This window comes from Pleurodeles waltl, chromosome 2_1 (assembly GCF_031143425.1).
Source record: "Pleurodeles waltl isolate 20211129_DDA chromosome 2_1, aPleWal1.hap1.20221129, whole genome shotgun sequence".
Classification (NCBI taxonomy): domain Eukaryota; kingdom Metazoa; phylum Chordata; class Amphibia; order Caudata; family Salamandridae; genus Pleurodeles; species Pleurodeles waltl.
The window spans coordinates 64,236,835-64,254,507 of record NC_090438.1 but is presented as its reverse complement, the minus strand read 5'-3'; the positions used below and the strand labels follow the sequence as shown (position 1 = coordinate 64,254,507).

The 17,673-nt window shown below is 48.0% G+C and overlaps 1 long non-coding RNA gene across 4 annotated transcripts in view; it reads right to left on the bottom strand.

The window, feature by feature from the left end:
* The window catches only part of LOC138261282 (uncharacterized), a 105,457-nt gene extending 89,253 nt beyond the window's left edge, over positions 1-16,204 (bottom strand). For all 4 annotated transcript variants that reach the window (XR_011199064.1, XR_011199063.1, XR_011199066.1 and 1 more), the window contains exon 1: positions 15,757-16,204. This is a non-coding gene — a long non-coding RNA (uncharacterized lncRNA). The remainder of the gene's footprint in view (positions 1-15,756) is intronic.
* Positions 16,205-17,673: the final 1,469 nt, after the last annotated feature.

The following is a 17,673-nucleotide window of genomic DNA, read 5'->3' as shown; positions in this document are numbered from 1 at the left end:
TATATCACAAAGACTGAGATGAAGGAAATGTGGGAAGAGATTTCTGTAGAAAATAGTCTTATTAAGAAATTGTACAGTTTTAGTTTCAAAATGCTTCCTCACAGAGAAATATGATCTCATGAGTACGCAGGCAGGTTCAGCTCATCTACTTTGTTTTTGAGGTCTAGGGCAATATTTTCAGTACTTCTAGGGCTTGCAAACATACAAAATATAGGGCCAGATGTATCAAAAAAGCCTTTTGCAAATCGGTAATAGCGAATTTTAAGAAATCACTATTACTGATTCGCAAAATGCTATGTATCATATTTGCAATTTGGTAATAGCGATTTCTTAAAAATCGCAAATGCTATTACCAAATCGCAAATTGCGATACAGCCCCCATTCGCACCTATAGGCCAGTAGGCCCATATTTGCGATTTTTTTGCATTTCTCAAATAGCGAATTCCTAACTGGAATTCTCAATTTTGGAAATGCAAAACCCCAGGGTGCTGGGGACCTATGACCCCCTCTGCTGCACCCCAAAACGTTTTTTTGGACATGTAAGGCGCACACATGCCAAAGGGGCATGTGGCGTTACATGTCAATTTTGAAAAATGCATTTTTAATGCATTTATAAAATTTGCACATGGTTACCACCAAGTTTTATTTGGTGGTAATTGCGATTCCTTAATGCCAAATTCGTATTAAGTAATTGCTTGATACATGTGGTTTAGAAATCACAAAGAAGCATTCATTATTTGCGATTTCTTATTTAGAGAATCGCAATTTGCGATTCTCTAAACGGGCTCGCAAATTTAAGGAATCGCTATTTTAGAGATTCCTTAAATTTGTGTTGCGAATGCAAAAAGGCTTGATACATCTGGCCCATAGTCTTAATGTCTTTTCCAGAAATTCTCTATCTAGCAGAGTTAGATCCATATAGTAGATACATCAAGGAGTTCACATCTAGAAGACATGTACCTTTACAAAGTACTTCAACACTACAGATACAGAAGCAACGCAGTGGGAAACATCGAAGAAAGTAAAAATGCAGTTGTTGGATGAGATGGTTGTTTGGCCAGACACACCAAAGGAAATCAAATTAATCACACTTAGTTGCCAAACTATAGAGAAAATAGAGTGTTCCTACTTGGCACCTTTACAACTGTTCAAGCTTTGGAGTGCTAAATCAGAACTAGTTGGAGACTATGACTGTTATGAAGATTCCTTCAACCCTGTAAAAGATCGCATTGTCTGTTTAGTCTTTCCACACTACTTGCAAATGCTGAAAGAAGAGATTGAGCAGGAAGAAGTTATTGCGGTTGAGATAGCTAAGAAGAGTTAAAAAAACAGACAAAGTTCTGGACCACTAAGTCAAGATCCTCTTGGAGAACCAGTTATTCAAAATGAAGCAGCAATAGCTAGGAATGAGGTGGAGACCTCAATGCAGGAAGCAAGAGAGGAAATTGTTGATTTCGAACAGTTAGTATAACAACTAAACAGCGAACAGAAAAGAAATATATGACACAGTAAAAGGTAAAATCGAACACTGACTTCTACATAACACAAAAGAATGTTCATGTTTTTCATTTAAACCTCTACTACTATACATCAGTGATCAAGCTGGCACCGGAAAAAGCTTTCTAATTAAATTTCCCACTGCTTACCTACAGAAGACTACAGATCAAATTTATCATGTGTAGTAACAGCACCAACAGGATCAGCTGCCCACCACATTAAAGTAATTATGTTACATCAGCTACTTATGCTTCCTGTTGAACATGATGATAAACTGAAATACCAGATATTATCTGGTGAAGCTTGTTATGAAGTTTCGAGGTTTTGAAGAAACTGAAGCATTAAATTATCGATGAGGTGATCATGGTGTCAAACTTAATGCCTGCCTACATAAATTTAAGAATGCAGGACATTTTAAATACAGACCATGATGTAGTGTTTTATAGAAAGCATTTAATTGTCTTCGGTGATCTACTGCAACTCACCCTGTGAAGGGACAACCTGTTTTCAAGACAATTCTTCATAATGAAACAAGAAATTATTTGGGAAGTATTGGGAATGTACACATTTGGTTAAACTTTGAATACAAGGAATTAGTGAAGAATATGAGTAAAGCATCCAACATAGACTATGGAAATATCCTGAAGGACATTAGAGTAGGGGTTTTGACAAATGATGGAAAACATGCTAGTGTCGCTTTATAAAGAAATTTTCATCAAAGAGTACAGCAGACCAACTAATGTACATATTTATTAAAGAAGAAAAATCTGTATTCTGTTTAATGCCTACAATTCAACAGTGTTCCAAAATCAACGAAGAATTATTGAAACTTGAGAAAGAAGATATTTTGGAAATTACAGCCATCAATAAAATAGATTATCAGGGATCAACAAAACTACTAACAGAAAAACTTCAAGCAATATTTGCCAGTAAAATTTGATCAGATTGATAGTGTGAAACAGATTGGCCTATGTTTTGTGAGGTTTTTGCTTGTAAAGGGTTCATATGACCGGCAACCGTTTCCATTCTCTCTAGCATAAGACGTCACTATCCATAACTCACAAGGTTTAATTGTGGATATAGCTTTTATTAATATTGAAAGTACAGTACGAAGGTATGTCGTATGTAGCTTTATCATGTGTTAGAACATTGTCCAGTTTGTTCTTCGTTGAATTTAATGAAAGCAAAGTTAGTGCTGTTATACGCTGTATGAGAGAGTATAATTGTTTACAAATTTTATACACTCCTCACTTAGGTGAATATCCTATTTATGAGAAACGGGTAATCTGTCCAAAGAGAAAGCTTGCAAAAGAGTTGATGGTTGTTGACGACAAGAAGAAAAAGAAGGATGATCCAGAAAGTATTAATAAGAGGAAGTTGGAAAATAAGGGAGATATTTTAGGTTAGCAGTTGGAAAACAGTTCAGGTGTCAACTGCTATACAAATGTTTTTCTCAATGTACTCTTTTTTTTTTGGAGAACTTTTTAATATTTTGTAAACCATCCATTCAGCGCACATGAGATACACGTTCAAACATCAAAAGGTGATACATCTTACACCACTGAGGGTGTCTTGCTTCACATTATTTCTTTTAAAGCTTAGATGGCTATGCCTTCCCCTCCTTCTAAATAGCAATCCGTTTGATTTATTGATAAAACATTTAGGCCCTCATTACAACCCTGGCGGTTGGTGGTAAAGCAGCGGTAAGACCGCCAACAGGCCGGCGGAAAAAAAACAGAATCACAACCATGGCAGAACCCGGCAACATAGACAGCCACTTTAACACTCCGACCGCCACGGCGTACAAACAAACAGCATGGTGGTCACCGCCAACAGACAGGGGGGAGACAATGTACCGCCCACACCATTATGAGAGGCCAATCCACCACCTTTTCCAGGGCGGATTCAACGCGAACAAAAACATGGCGGAAACAGGACTTGGAAGGGAAAACGCTCACCTCTACACACCCCACGAGGAACCAGGACGCCATGGAGCCGGAACTCCAAATTCTACCTGCCATTGTCTTCCTGCTTCTCTACCAGGAGCACGACCGACGGCGGCGACGATCACGGTGAGTACTGCACCTACGACACAGGGGAGGGGGTAGGGAAAAGAGAGTGACACACACACTCAACACCCCCACCCCCACCCTCACACACAACAACACACACACCAATACATGTTGAAACATTACATTTACACCTCTCAACTCCCCCTGGAAGAACGCAAGGACAAAAGAAAATGATTTGAACGATTGTAATCAGGAAAAATCCATTACTCATAAATCTATCTACACTATTAACAAATATGTACACCAAGATTCCAAGTCCATGTACTGCACCTACATAGTCCGTGGGCCACTGGGCCCAAAATGCATGGGCGACGCCCACACTCAATACCCGATCCAAATGGAGAGAACAGTGCAGGGGCATCAGATCGAAATAAAACAGGCACCTCAGGGGGAAGGGAAGAGGGGGCACCTCAGCCGGATGAGTGTACGATGCCAGCTCCACGAGGGGGCGCCATGCCCATTGATGTATCCTGGGGAGTGCAAAGCCACAGTGTCTCAAGTCTTTACAGTGGGTGGTTTTCCCACTGCTGCATCCTGGGGAGTGCAAAGCCACAATCTCTCAAGTCTTTACAGTGGGTGGTTTGCCCACTGCTGCATCCTGGGGAGTGCAGAGCCACAGTCTCTCAAGTGGATAACAGTCTCCACTGGTTCTGGAGGGGGCTTGGTGCCCAGAGTGCTTCATCCTGCCAAGGACTGAGGTAGGGGATGCCTTTCTCCACTGGTTCTGGACGGGGATTGGTGCCCAGAGTGCTTCCTCCTGCCAAGGACTGAGGTAGTGGATGTATCTCTCCACTGGTTCTGGAGGGGACTTGGTGCCCAGAGTGCTTCATCCTGCCAAGGACTGAGGTAGTGGATGCCTTTCTCCACTGGTTCTGGAGGGGGCTTGGTGCCCGGAGTGCTTCATCCTGCCAAGGACTGAGGTAGTGGATGTGACACTCCACTGACGGTGTCCGGGCCCCTGGAACTGACCACCAACCTCGAACGACTGACCACTGGGGATGGCAGCCATGTCTGCGGTGGTGCCACTGGCACAGGATGTGGCATGGCCGCTGGCGTTTCTGGCGGCGGCCTCAGTAGCGGCGGTGCTTGCGGCGCTCATTGGGCAGCAGTGCTGGTGGGGGGCTCAGTGAGCGTGCTGCTGGCGGCGGTGTCCTGGGCAGCGGTGCTGGTGGGGGTCTCAGTGAGCGTGCTGCTGGCGGTGGTGTCTTGAGCAGCGGTGTTGGTGGGGGGCTCAGTGAGTGTGCTGCTGGCGGCGGTGTCCTGGGCAGCGGTGCTGGTGGGGGGCTCAGTGAGCGTGCAGCTGGCGGCTGTGTCCTGAGCGGTGGTGCCTGTGGCGGCGGTGCATGTGGCGGTGCCGTTGGCGGTCTTGTCCGCCGTGCAGGTTGGCAGCGACTTCCCTTTCTTTCTCTGGCCCTTCCCCACCTTGGATGGTGGCACTGCTGTCTTGCCACTCCCAACTGTAGTCCTCGGAGAGCCGTTGGTGGCAGGTGTTTTGGCCTTCTCCCTCTGGGCTGTGGCCAACTTCTTTTGTTTTTGAGGTGGGGGAATGTCCTTCGCCTGGCTCCTTGGCACACTGGCTGCCCTGCTGCTTGGTGCACTCCAGAAGCCGGTTACTGCTGGCACCACTGTTCCCAGTGATGTGGTGGCTGAGATGCTGGGTTGGGACCTGGAAAGGCAGGCCCTAGGGGACAGAAGGGGTGGGGGAGGTGTAGGGAAGAGGTCAAGGTTTGCCAGGAAAAGTTTTGTAGACACACTGAGATGGGTAGATGGAGGGGGTTTGGGAGTGGAGGAAGAGGTAGTGGTTGTAGGAGGTGTTCGTTTGCTGACTTTGGGTGAAGGTGCATGGGCTGGAGGCTGCCGTGAGGTGGATGGCTGTTGGGTGGGTGTGTGACTGCGTTTTTGTAGTTTGGGAGGTGGGCTCACAGACACACTGGTAGAGGACCCAGGGGATGTGTGAATGGTAGTGGGGGTGGTGAGTGCACCTGAGCGGTGTGTGGTGATGTGCGTGCTGGTGATGGACGTAGTGGCTGAAGATGTAGTGCATGCAGGTGTGAGTGGAGACTTGACAGGGAGGGAGGAGGGAAACGTGGAGGGGGGGGGACACAGTGGAGGCAGTGGCTGTTGGTATGTCTGCATGGGTATGATGCTTGTGTGAGTGCCTGTGGGATGTGTGGTGCTTATGTTTGCCAGAGCTACCCTTGTGTGTTGAGGTGTGTGCATGCTGGTCTGATGGTGTGCTTGGGATAGGCTGAGGATTGGGTCTGGGTGGAGGAAGTTGGAGGGGGGAGGCTGGACACAGGAACAATGGCTGCCATCAGTGCTGAGGCCAGAGTCTGAAAAGCTCGCTGTTGGGATGCCTGACCAGAATGAATGCCCTCCAGGTATGCATTTGTCTGTTGCAACTGCCTCTCTACACCCTGGATGGCATTCAGAATGGTAGACTGCCCACAGTGGGGGATCTGAGGAGGTCAATGGCCTCCTCACTGAGGGCAGCAGGGCTGAAAAGGGCAGGGGCTGAGGTGCATGGGGCGAAAGAGATGCCCACCCTCCTGGGTGAGCGGCCATGGGGCACACGCTGAGGGGCTGCTGGGAGGCCGGTGCTGGTAGGGGGGGTGGCGGCTGTACCTGTAGATGCGGTGGGCACAGAGGGGTCCGCCACCACAAGGGACCTCCCATCAGAGGAGGAGTCGGTGTCGCAGGTCTCAGCTCCTGTCCCCGCCGTGGAGCTCCCCTCGCCCTCCGTCCCACTGGTGAATTCGGAGTCCGTAGTCTCACCCTCCAGGGCCATGTGGGATGCAGCTCCCTCCTGCACCGGTGGCACTGCTTCTCCGCGTGATGATGCTAATGCACACAAGAACAGGGAGACCACAAAAAGGGGGGGAAGAAAGTAGAAATACATGTTCAGTGCATGCAATACCGCTACCGTTGGCGGACACTACAGACACAGCAGCCCTCTGCACTACGCCATGCAGTTAGAGTTCCCTAATTAATCACAGGGCCATGGGGTACGAGGCCTATGCCCGATTGCTGCACACATGGAAGTCACAGGAGCCTGACTTGGGGTAGATGGCTCTTAACACTGGTGGGGTTGGGTGCCACATAGCCTGCCTCACGAAGGGACCTTGCCTGTTAAACTCACTGGCATAGGGGAACCCACTGCCCACCTCTCCCACCCAGACACCTCCCATGCGCGCTGAATCAGATGAATGTGACTGTACTCACCCCCTTGTGGCTGCTGTGATGCCCTCAAGCGCCCATCCAACTCCGAATACGCCACCGCCAGGATCCGGAACATCAGGGGGGGTCATGGTGCGACAGGCACACCTCACACGTTAGGAGGCCATCCCCAGCTGGGCCTCCACCGTCTTCTTGCTTCAGCGGCAAATGTCCTCCCATCTTTTCCGGCAGTGGGTGCTCCATCTGTGGTGGACCCCCAGGGTCCGGACTTCCTTGGCGATGGCACGCCAAATATCCTTCTTCAGGTGGGCGCTGACCTACAGGAATAGTACAGGGGAAAAGGAGAAACTATAACCGTCCAGACCGTCACAGTCATTGGCCCACGTTCCCACCCTTGCCCTGACGCACATCCACTGACCGTCGTTTCATGCACGCCTCATTCCCCCCCCATCTCCCATCCACACCACTCCAAACAGGCATTGCCCATACAGCATGCTCACAGTGTACTCACCTGTTTGCGGGAGGACCGTAGAGTAGCTTGTACTGGGGGAGGACCCCATCCACTAGTTTGTCCAACTCCTCTGATGTGAAGGCAGGGGCCCTTTCCCCAGACTCTTGAGACATTGTCACTTCCAGACTGAGGTCACAGCAGCACTTGCAGTGTAGGTCCTCTCCTGTCGAAGATCAGGTATCAAGTGAGTGAACAGACAGAAAATGCCGGTCACGTCCGCGGCGGTGCGTACCGTCACCGCCGGCGTACATCATCATTGGCTCCTCTGACCCAGAGGATCCAAAGTTAACCAATGCAGGATTGCGCTGCGGTCCTCGACCGCCTACCGCAACAGTGTACAATGCCAGCGCAGTTACCTCATATCCCATTGTCCCACATTACAGGTCAGGCAGCCGCCATTTCAGGGGGCCACATGGCATTAATTTTAAATGCGTCACACATATCTAGGCCTTGTATACACACTAAGACAGGCACATAGCGGATTGACAAATGTGTGCAATAAAGTTGTGTTTTTGTACCTCAGTGTTGGCTGACCCTCTGCTCGCTGTTCTCATTCATAGAGCACGTCCGCTGGGGCAGGTGAGGAGATGGCGGTATCCTCCGGTGTACAGACCGCTGGTGGACCTGTCGACAATGGAGGAACGACATGTAATAGTGACCTACAGACTTGATCGTGCCACAATCCAGGAACTGTGTGCCCAGTTGGAGCCAGACCTGATGTCAGCTATCCGCCATCCCACAGGTATCCCCCCTCTAGTGCAGGTCCTGTCAGTACTCCATTTCCTGGCAAGTGGGTCTTTTCAAACTACAGTGGCCATAGCATCAGGGATGTCCCAGCCTATGTTCTCAAACGTGTTGTCCAGAGTGTTGTCTGCCGTGCTGAAACACATGCGCAGCTACATCGTGTTCCCTCAGGTGGAGGATTTGCCTACAGTGAAAGGTAACTTCTATGCTCTGGGACATATCCCCAACATCATAGGTGCCATTGATGGGACACATGTGGCCTTGGTCCCCCCGCAGAAGTGAACAGGTGTACAGAAACCGGAAGAGTTACCATTCAATGAATGTGCAGATGGTGTGTTTGGCCGACCAGTACATCCCATGTGAACGCCAAGTTTCCTGGCTCAGTGCATGACACTTACATTCTAAGGAATAGCAGCATCCCTTATGTGATGGGGCAACTCCAGAGGCACCGTGTGTGGCTATTAGGTGAGGACATGGACCCTATACAGTGTGAATAGTTGTCTGGGTCTGGGGTTGTCCCTAAGGGTTGGTCTGTGTCTAACAGTTGTCCCTCGACATTTGCAGGTGACTCCGGGTACCCCAACCTGTCATGGCTACTGACCCCAGTGAGGAATCCCAGGAGAAGGACAGAGGAACGCTACAATGATGCACATGGGCGAACTAGGAGCATTATAGAGAGGACCTTCGGCCTCCTGAAGGCCAGGTTCAGGTGCCTCCATATGACAGGTGGTTCCCTATTCTACTCACCTAAGAAGGTGTGCCAGATCATCGTGGCCTGCTGTATGCTGCAGCCCTTGGCTTTGCGACGACAGGTGCCTTTTCTGCAGGAGGATGGTCCAGATGGAGATCTTCTGGCAGCTGTGGAGCCTGTGGACAGTGAAGAAGAGGAGGCAGAAGAAGAGGACATAGACAACAGAAACACCGTGATCCATCAATATTTCCAGTGAGACACAGGTAAGAAGACATCACTGCCTCCTACATCATATAAAATTGTTCGACCTCTCATCTGTCTGCCACGTTCACCCAGTGTATGGACCCTGATTTGTCACTTTCCCTTTCGATTTCACAGATGTGGGCCCCACTGTGTGACCTCTGCTATGTTACCTCATGGACTAGAGCTATGTGACATAGGTATGTTGACAATACTATGGACATTGCTATTTTCCTTAGTTATAGCTAATACACATTTGTGAAAGCACAGACTGACTCCAGATTGTTTTGTGATTCAAGGGTGTTTATTTAAGTGCTAAATAGTGGAGGGGGTTGTAAAATGGTCAGGGGTGATGGTGGAGGAATGTCCATGGCTGAGTCCAGTCTATTTGTCTCACAGGTGCATTGTCCAAAGGGGCATAGGAAGTGGAGCTAGGGCAGTTTAAGGATGGACAGGGTGACAAAGTGGGACAGAAGGATGACAATCAGGGTGGTCTCATTTCTTGGCTGGGCTCTTGCCATTGTTCTCTGTCTTTGTCCTGGATCTCAGGGACCGTTTGCAGGGTGGTTCTCCATCTGCAGGGGGTGGGGTGCTGGTGTCGTGGTCCTGTGGCAGTGCCTCCTGTCCACTAGCGCCGGCGGAGGTGGAGGGCAGTTCATCGTCCAGGCTAGTCACAGGGGCCCCTTGTTGTGCCACAGTGTCCCTCCTGGTGTTCATGAGGTCCTTCTGCACCCCTACAATGGTGCCCAGGGTGGTATTGATGGACTTGAGTTCCTCCTTGAACCCCAAATACTGTTCCTCCTGCAGCCGCTGGGTCTCCTGAAACTTGGCCAGTACCGTTGCCATCGTCTCCTGGGAATGATGGTACACTCCCATGATGTTGGAGAGTGCCTCGTGGGGAGTGGGTCCCTGGGCCTGTCCTCCCCCTGTCGCACAGCAGCCCTCCCAGTTCCTCTGTGTTCCTGTGCCTCTGTCCCCTGAACCGTGTGCCCACTACCACTGCCCCAGGTCCCTGCTGTTCTTGGGTTGGTGGGTTAGCCTGGGTTCCCTGTAGTGGTGGACACACTGCTGCTTGACGTGTCCTGGGGACACAGGTATGGGCTCGCTGGGTGGGTGCTGTGGTGGTGTTTCCTGAGGGGGAGGCTCTGTGGTGGCCTGTGCCAGTGTGAGGGGAACCGACTGTCCCGAGGTCCCAGATGGGTCGGGCTGGTCATCTAGATCCAGTTGGACAGAGCTGCTGTCATCACTGTGGGTCTCTTCTGTGGGTGGAGTGGACATGTCTGGAACCCCCTGTCCGGTGACGTTGGGTAGGGGTCCTGCAGGGGTGTAAATGCATAGTTTTAGTATCTGTGTGTGCCATGGTGTGCAATGGGTGGGTGACCCTGTACCCCAGTGCTTCCATTCCTGTGTTGGAGCTTGCGTGATAATTGTTTAGGGGTCTGTGTGGGTATGTGTAGTGGACATGCATTGGTGATGGGTGTCGATGCTTTGTTGTTGCATGCAGGGCTTGGTGTTGGGATGTGTGGTTTGTGCTAGTGGGACATATGTGAGGAGTTGGAGTGATGGGGGCGAGGGTGGGGGTATGTGATAGCATGCAGGTAGGGTGGGGGATGAAGTAGTTAAAGATTTAACTTAACAGAGTCCATTCCTCCAGCTACTCCTGCGAGGCCCTCAGGATGCAGTATAGCCAAGACCTGCTCCTCCCATGTTGTTAGTTGTGGGGGAGGAGGTGGGGTTCCGCCGCCAGTCCTCTGAACCGCAATGTGGTGTCTTGAGACCACGGAACGCCCATTCCCCCGTAGGTCGTTCCACCTCTTCCTGATGTCATCCCGTGTTCTTGGGTGCTGTCCCACTGCATTGACCCTGTCCACGATTCTGCGCCATAGCTCCATCTTCCTAGCTATGGTGGTGTGCTGCACCTGTGATCCGAATAGCTGTGGCTCTGCCCGGATGATTTCCTCCACCATGACCCTGAGCTCCTCCTCAGAAAACCTGGGGTGTCTTTGCAGTGCCGTGGTGTGGGTGATGTGTGAGGTGGTGTGTTTTGTGATGTGTGGGGTGATGTTTAGGGGTGTGTAGTGTTTTGTGCGTGGACGTGTATGTGTGATGGTGTTGTGTGCCTCTGTATGCTGGTGTTGTCTTTGCTGTCTCCCTGGCCTTCTTCGGATTTTTGGGTAGTAAGGGTTTGTGGGTAATGTGGGTGTGTGTTTTATATTGTATTGGTTGTGTGGGAGTGGTGTGTGCATGTGTCTCAGGTGTGTGTATTTCGAATTGTCCTATGTGGTAGTGTTTTGTATATGTGTGTGTATTTTGAGCGCGGCAGTGTGTACCGCCAATGGAATACCGCGGTTGAAAGACCGCCGCGTGGATTCGTGGGTCATGATAGTGTGGGCGTTTTACTGTTGGAGGTTTTGTTAGCGCCAGTTTAGCACTGACCTTTGGTGTGGCGGACTTGTGTAGGTGTCTAGATTTTGGCGGTTTCTGTGCAGTGGGTCGTAATAGCTTTTGCCGCCAATGTTGTAATGAGGGCCTTAATCCCTTCCCCCCGACATGCGTGTGGGAGTCTCTGCAGAGTCCACCACGGGGGCGTGTCTCAATGTGCTCTTTCATTTACCACATGTTGTAAATGGACTTGAACAGAAACAGATAAGAGGTTGTGTTTTGCACTGTATCATTTGTTTTGTAAGAGAAAAGACAATAATATATTCTGCTTCAGCCATTTGAGACATTGTAGATACATGTAGTGAATCAGTAGTATTTACTCTCAACAGTCAACAAGGTGCACAAGAATTTATAATGGCCATCCTGGGAGTATTAGAAGAAGAAAAAGTAAATACTGATGAGTTATTTGGACTGAAATACAAATGGGACCATAAGTCTGAAGATTGCTCTTTTACATTCTATACTCAAATAAATACTGATAGATTTCTGTACTTAACGCTACCAGATTTTAAAACTGTCTTATGACAGATTGAATAAAAACGCAAACCAAAACATGACCTGCCCAAATTGTAGACCAGATGTTATGTCTACTTTATATCTTCAAATTACACAGAAATACCTTATACTAAAGTTAAAACATTGCAGAGCACATGGATGTAAATTGGAAAACGAAATTACAAACTTCAAAGCTGGACATATTTAAGTTTTCTGAAAAACGTACATAACTGTAGCTATTATTTTTCACATAGTTGGTAACATAATATGTGGACACTACACTGTCTTTTCAAAGACTAAAACTGGATGAATGGAATGCAACAACAGTACCCTCATAGTCAAAGCAAAACTACCTTTCAAACTACAAAATTCTTACCTTCTTTTTCTTCAACCAAAACTATAACTTGTATTTCTGGGAAACTAATTAACATACAACATTTCTCCTACGGACATTCTGAGTGTTTTAGACATCATTTGGCCTACCAAGGGTGATGTCTTTAAAACGTTCTGCAAAATTTAAGAAACCTTGTATCTTCCACGAAGATGTAACATCTGGACATTATTTACTTACAAGAAGAGATTATTTTACAAGCTACCACATTATTAACTTCTCTTTTTTGAACCAAAAATATAAGGAGGATTTCTACTAAAAACAAATTGAACCGTTCGCTTCTTGGACTTCCAATACAAATAAGTTAAGGCATTATACGACCTACCAAGGGTGATGTCTTCATAAGGGATTTCAAACACTGAAATGGATTTACCGCTGAAACAAAGCAACCAAAATACTACTGAACTGGAAGAAGAGATCAGAAACTAAAAACTAGTACAAACAACTATTTTATACAAATAGTAATAAAGTTATTCAAGTTAAACATGTAGTTGGATGTCCAAGAACTTTTTAAAAAGTAAAAAATATATGGACAGATTATGATAAGAAGACTGTGACAATCCAACCGATATGTAAAGAACAGCTGAAAAATAGTAAAAAAGAATCATAATACTAACATAATTACTCCTTGTTAATGGATTACCATATTCTATGATATCATGTGGCCTACCAAGGGTGATGTTTTGATGAGGCTTTTTGTCTACTGCTATCTTTAATACATATTAATTGCATTATCACTCTCTTCATATAGAAAAATACTTATATGAAGTATATATCTATTACACTACTTAATAAATGTAGGTAAAACAGTTAATTATTTGTAGTGAGTGCAACACATTGTAATGTTAATTTAAAATAACGTACTATGCAATTATGTTTTTCTACAGTCTATATGATTGTTTCCCCCCCACTGTTCAGTGATGACTACCTATACAACACTTTATTTATGGGGTAAAAAGTAAGGAAGCTGAGAACAGTGAAGAAGGGAAAATGAAATGCTTAAATAAGATGTGTAACTACTATTCAATTATATTAATTTTTTGTATTTTATTAACAACACTTTTTTCATTACAGATCATGAAACCTGAATAGACAAATGTATGACATGAAACTCTAACTTCTATTTATGTTTGTTTCTTTTTACACAGGTTAATGGACCTATTTTTTGCGGTACTGAAGGAAGCTAATTACATCTTTCACCATTTATAAACTATCCATAAATATTTCCAACTAAACATAGGTAATTATACTAATACACACTAATGAAAACACTCATATATCCACATTCATTCTTGTATATACACTATCTTACCAAGGGACACACTCATTTATACACTGACACACCCAGGTACACACTAATGCACACACTAAGACACACGGACACACACTAATGCACACACTGATATACGTAGACAAACAATGGGGCATACATTGACACACCCAAGTAAACAATAATGCATTCACTGATACACCCTCGCATGCACTGACGTAAACACTAACACACCCAGACACAGGCTTATGCACAGACTGACACCCAGAAACATACTCATTCATAGACTGATATTCCCTGGTATACACTAATACATACGCTGACACATCCAGGTAAACAGTCATGTATACACTGATACACCCATGCACACACTGACATTTATGCTGACACACCCAGACAGACACTGCTGCACACAGTGACATACCCAGGCAAACACTAAGGCATACACTAACACACCCAAGTACACACTCATCTATACACTGACACACTCAAACATACACTAACATATAAACTAACACATTCAGACACACACTGATGCATACACTAACACACACACTGACACACCCAGAAAGACACTAATGCATACACTGACATACACAAACACTGATTAATACACTAGCACACCTATATGCACACTCATCCATACACTGATACACCCAAATACACTAACATATCCAGGCACACACTGATGCATACAGTAACACACACAGTGGAGAAGTGTGGCACAATGGTTAGAGCGGCAGACCCTGATGCAGAGATCTGGCTTGGGACCAGGGTTCAATTCCCACCTCGGCGGGTCTTGGGCTCAATTCCCTTGGACCAGATAATTCTCGCCTCAGTGCCTAATCTAATTAATGGGTCCCATTCTTTAACTCTGGGCAATAGCTTGCTTAATCTCCACAACGGCCCTCACAACACTTGGATGCCTGGCTTCACCCTGGGGCGGTCCAGGAGTGGGCGCCTCACAGGGAAAAGCCAAGAGGGGTTCCACAGCGGTATGCGTACAGCGCCTTGAGACCCTAACGGGTAAGTAGTGCGCTATACAAGTGCGAAGTTTACAGTTTTTACACAGACATACAATGACACACACACTGACACACCCAGAAAAATACTGATGCATACACTGACACACCCAGGCCCACGCTGACATATATTTTGACACACCCAGACAGACACTGAGGCATACACTGACATACCCAGAGAAATACTACATTAAAACGCACAGTCATACACTTACGCACACAATGACACACCCAGACAGACACTGATGCGTACAATGACATACGCAGGCAAACTTTATGCATACCATAATACACCCAGACACACACTCATTCATAGACTGATATACTCAGGCATACGCTAATACATACACTGACACATCCAGGTAAACATTCATGTATACACTGATATACCCAAGCACACCCTGACATGTATGCTGACACACCCAGACAGACACTGACGCATACACTAACACACCCAGGCAGACACTGACGCATACACTAATACACCCAGGCACACACTTATGCATGCACTGGCACACCCAGACACACTAACATATATGCTGATACACCCAAGAACACACTAACACATACACTAATACATCCAGGCACACACTGGTGCATACACTAACACACACAGACAAACATTGGTGCACACACTGACTCACCTAGGCACACACTTATCCATACACTGACATACCCAGGCACAGACTCACATTTATGTTGACACACCCAGACAGACACTGATGCATACACTGACATACCTAGCAAACACTGATGCATAGACTAACACAACCAGGAAAACACTCATCTATACACTGATACACCCAACCACACACTGATGCATACACTAACACATCCAGGCACACTCTAACGCATACATTAACACCACAGACACACACTGACACAGCCAGGCAAACACAGATCCATACGATGCCAGCGTATTCAAGATGGCCGCGAGGAAGGAAGCACCTCCCAGAGCTCTTGAAGGACGGGATCACAATCAGTGAAAATCCCGGGATTTCCCTCAGGCATCCCCGGCAACCGCCACACCGATAAGACAACAAACGAAACGCCCATCAAGGACATCCAAAACAACTATACGAACACCAAAAGAAATACTTTGAAATCCTCTATCAAGCTCCTCCTTCACCGAATCGACAGTGAGCAGAGCTTGCCTACACAGAAAACAGTCGGTTTCAACAACAGGAGAACCCTCTGGACTTACCCGAGTCTTTCTCCAGTCTTCAGCTGCCTGCCTGCTGCCCAGCCGTGGTTGGACTCCCGGATCCGGAGCTTCGATTGTGAGGTGAGAGCCTCCCCACCCTCGCCTCTGGGCTGAAGGGTAGCCGTTCTCGCTGGAATCCATCGGCTGCTTTCCTCCCGTCACCGGCTTCCTGACCGCATAGGGGGCCCCCTTTTCCACGCATTCTCCGCTGGGGGCTGCTCCTCACCCCCTCCTCCCCCAACGAGCAGAGTTCAGAAGGATGCCAGAGCGGCTGCTCCTTGCCATCCCCCTCCCCCAAACAAGCAGAGTGCGGACGGACATCGGAGCGGCTGGGGGGGCACTCGTTCTGGCCTTGCCCTTTCCCGCCACCCATTGTTTATCGAAGGCCTGCTGACTGCCTTTGGGAACCGCGCCCTCCTTTGCGCTCCTTCACCGGAGAACACCCTCCCTTAGAGGGCATCCTCCCGCCCCAAACTTGCGACGAAGTGGCTGGAGGGCAGTCAATTTTGTCCTGCCCCCGCCCTCCACTCACAGACTCCAGGATGCTTTCAAGGAGCGTGCCCTCCTCCGCGTTCCAACACCGGAGGACGCCCTCACGCAAGGGACCAAGTCGGGAAGCATGCCCTCGTCTGCGCTCCCTCACCGGAGGACACCCTCCCCTGGAGGGTATCCTCCTGCCCTAAACTCGCAAAGAAGTGGCTGGAGGGCAGTCGTTTCTGTTCTGTCCCTGCCCGCAACTCACAGAACGCTTTCAAGGAAGCACGTCCTCCTCCGTGCTCCAACACCGGAGGACACCCTCCTGCAGGGGACCAATCCAACTTTCACCCTCCGACTCCCAAAGCTCGGCGATCGGCTCGCACGGCACTGGCATGCGAGGATTCACCGAGGATCTCAGGTGTGTTTATGCTATGCCTGAGCCAAAGGCTACTTAGGCTCTAAACGGCCACTTCCACGGTCGAGATGAACTGCGTCTCCACACAAGTCGGCCCTCGTCCTTCCCCCAGCCCCTCCAGTGCTACGTATCAACAGGGGCCCGACCATCCCACCTAGCAGTCTCCCTGACCATGCGTCCTTATGTTATTCCTCCTGAGGGAAAATAGGCCCTCAAGAATCTGCCCCTCCCGGGTAGAAACCCACTTGCACGCAGTTCTCAGCCACCCCCTCAGCTCTCCCCTGGGGTCCACCATTTTGGCCCCCTCTGTGATCCCATGCTGGCCCCCATTTTTAACCTAAAGCGGGCACTGGCACTAGAGTAGAACTACCAATAAATCGCCAACTGGCAATCAACACAAAAGTAGGACCACCCAATCCTAAACCACTAGCAACACCAAGGTAGGACTAACATAACCAGGAGCATTACATCCTATTCGGGCATCCGCCAACCTGTTCCCTCACATTCCTTTCTCCTCTCCCCACCTCCTAATTCCGCCTCCATAGCTCTCAGATAGACACTACAAACCCATCCAACCTCCAACCTGCCCTACCAATAACCCCCACCCCCAACTATAAAAACCTAAGATGTTGAACTCCGCAGAACCCGCTAACTCACCCATTTCCACCTTTCTGAAATCCCGCGGTCCCAACTCTTTCTCCATATCCCCCCCAACAACCTCTCCCCCACTGCGCTTAAAAACTTTAAGCACAAACTGATCAGGCAACACCCTGAGTTGCTAATTGCTGACACCTACTACAATACCTATAAAGGTCCTAAAAGGACAGATCTTATCTTCTTCACTAAACGCCCAGCTAGATGGAACACTTTACTTACCAGCTACCTCCTCACCTCCAAATCCACCAACATCCCACATGGCTGCAAACTCACAATCACCAGCTTGCCCACATTCCAGGGTAATGCCCTCATCTCCATTCTCAGAAACAGTACCATGATGATACAAGCTAATGACACTAACCTCCACG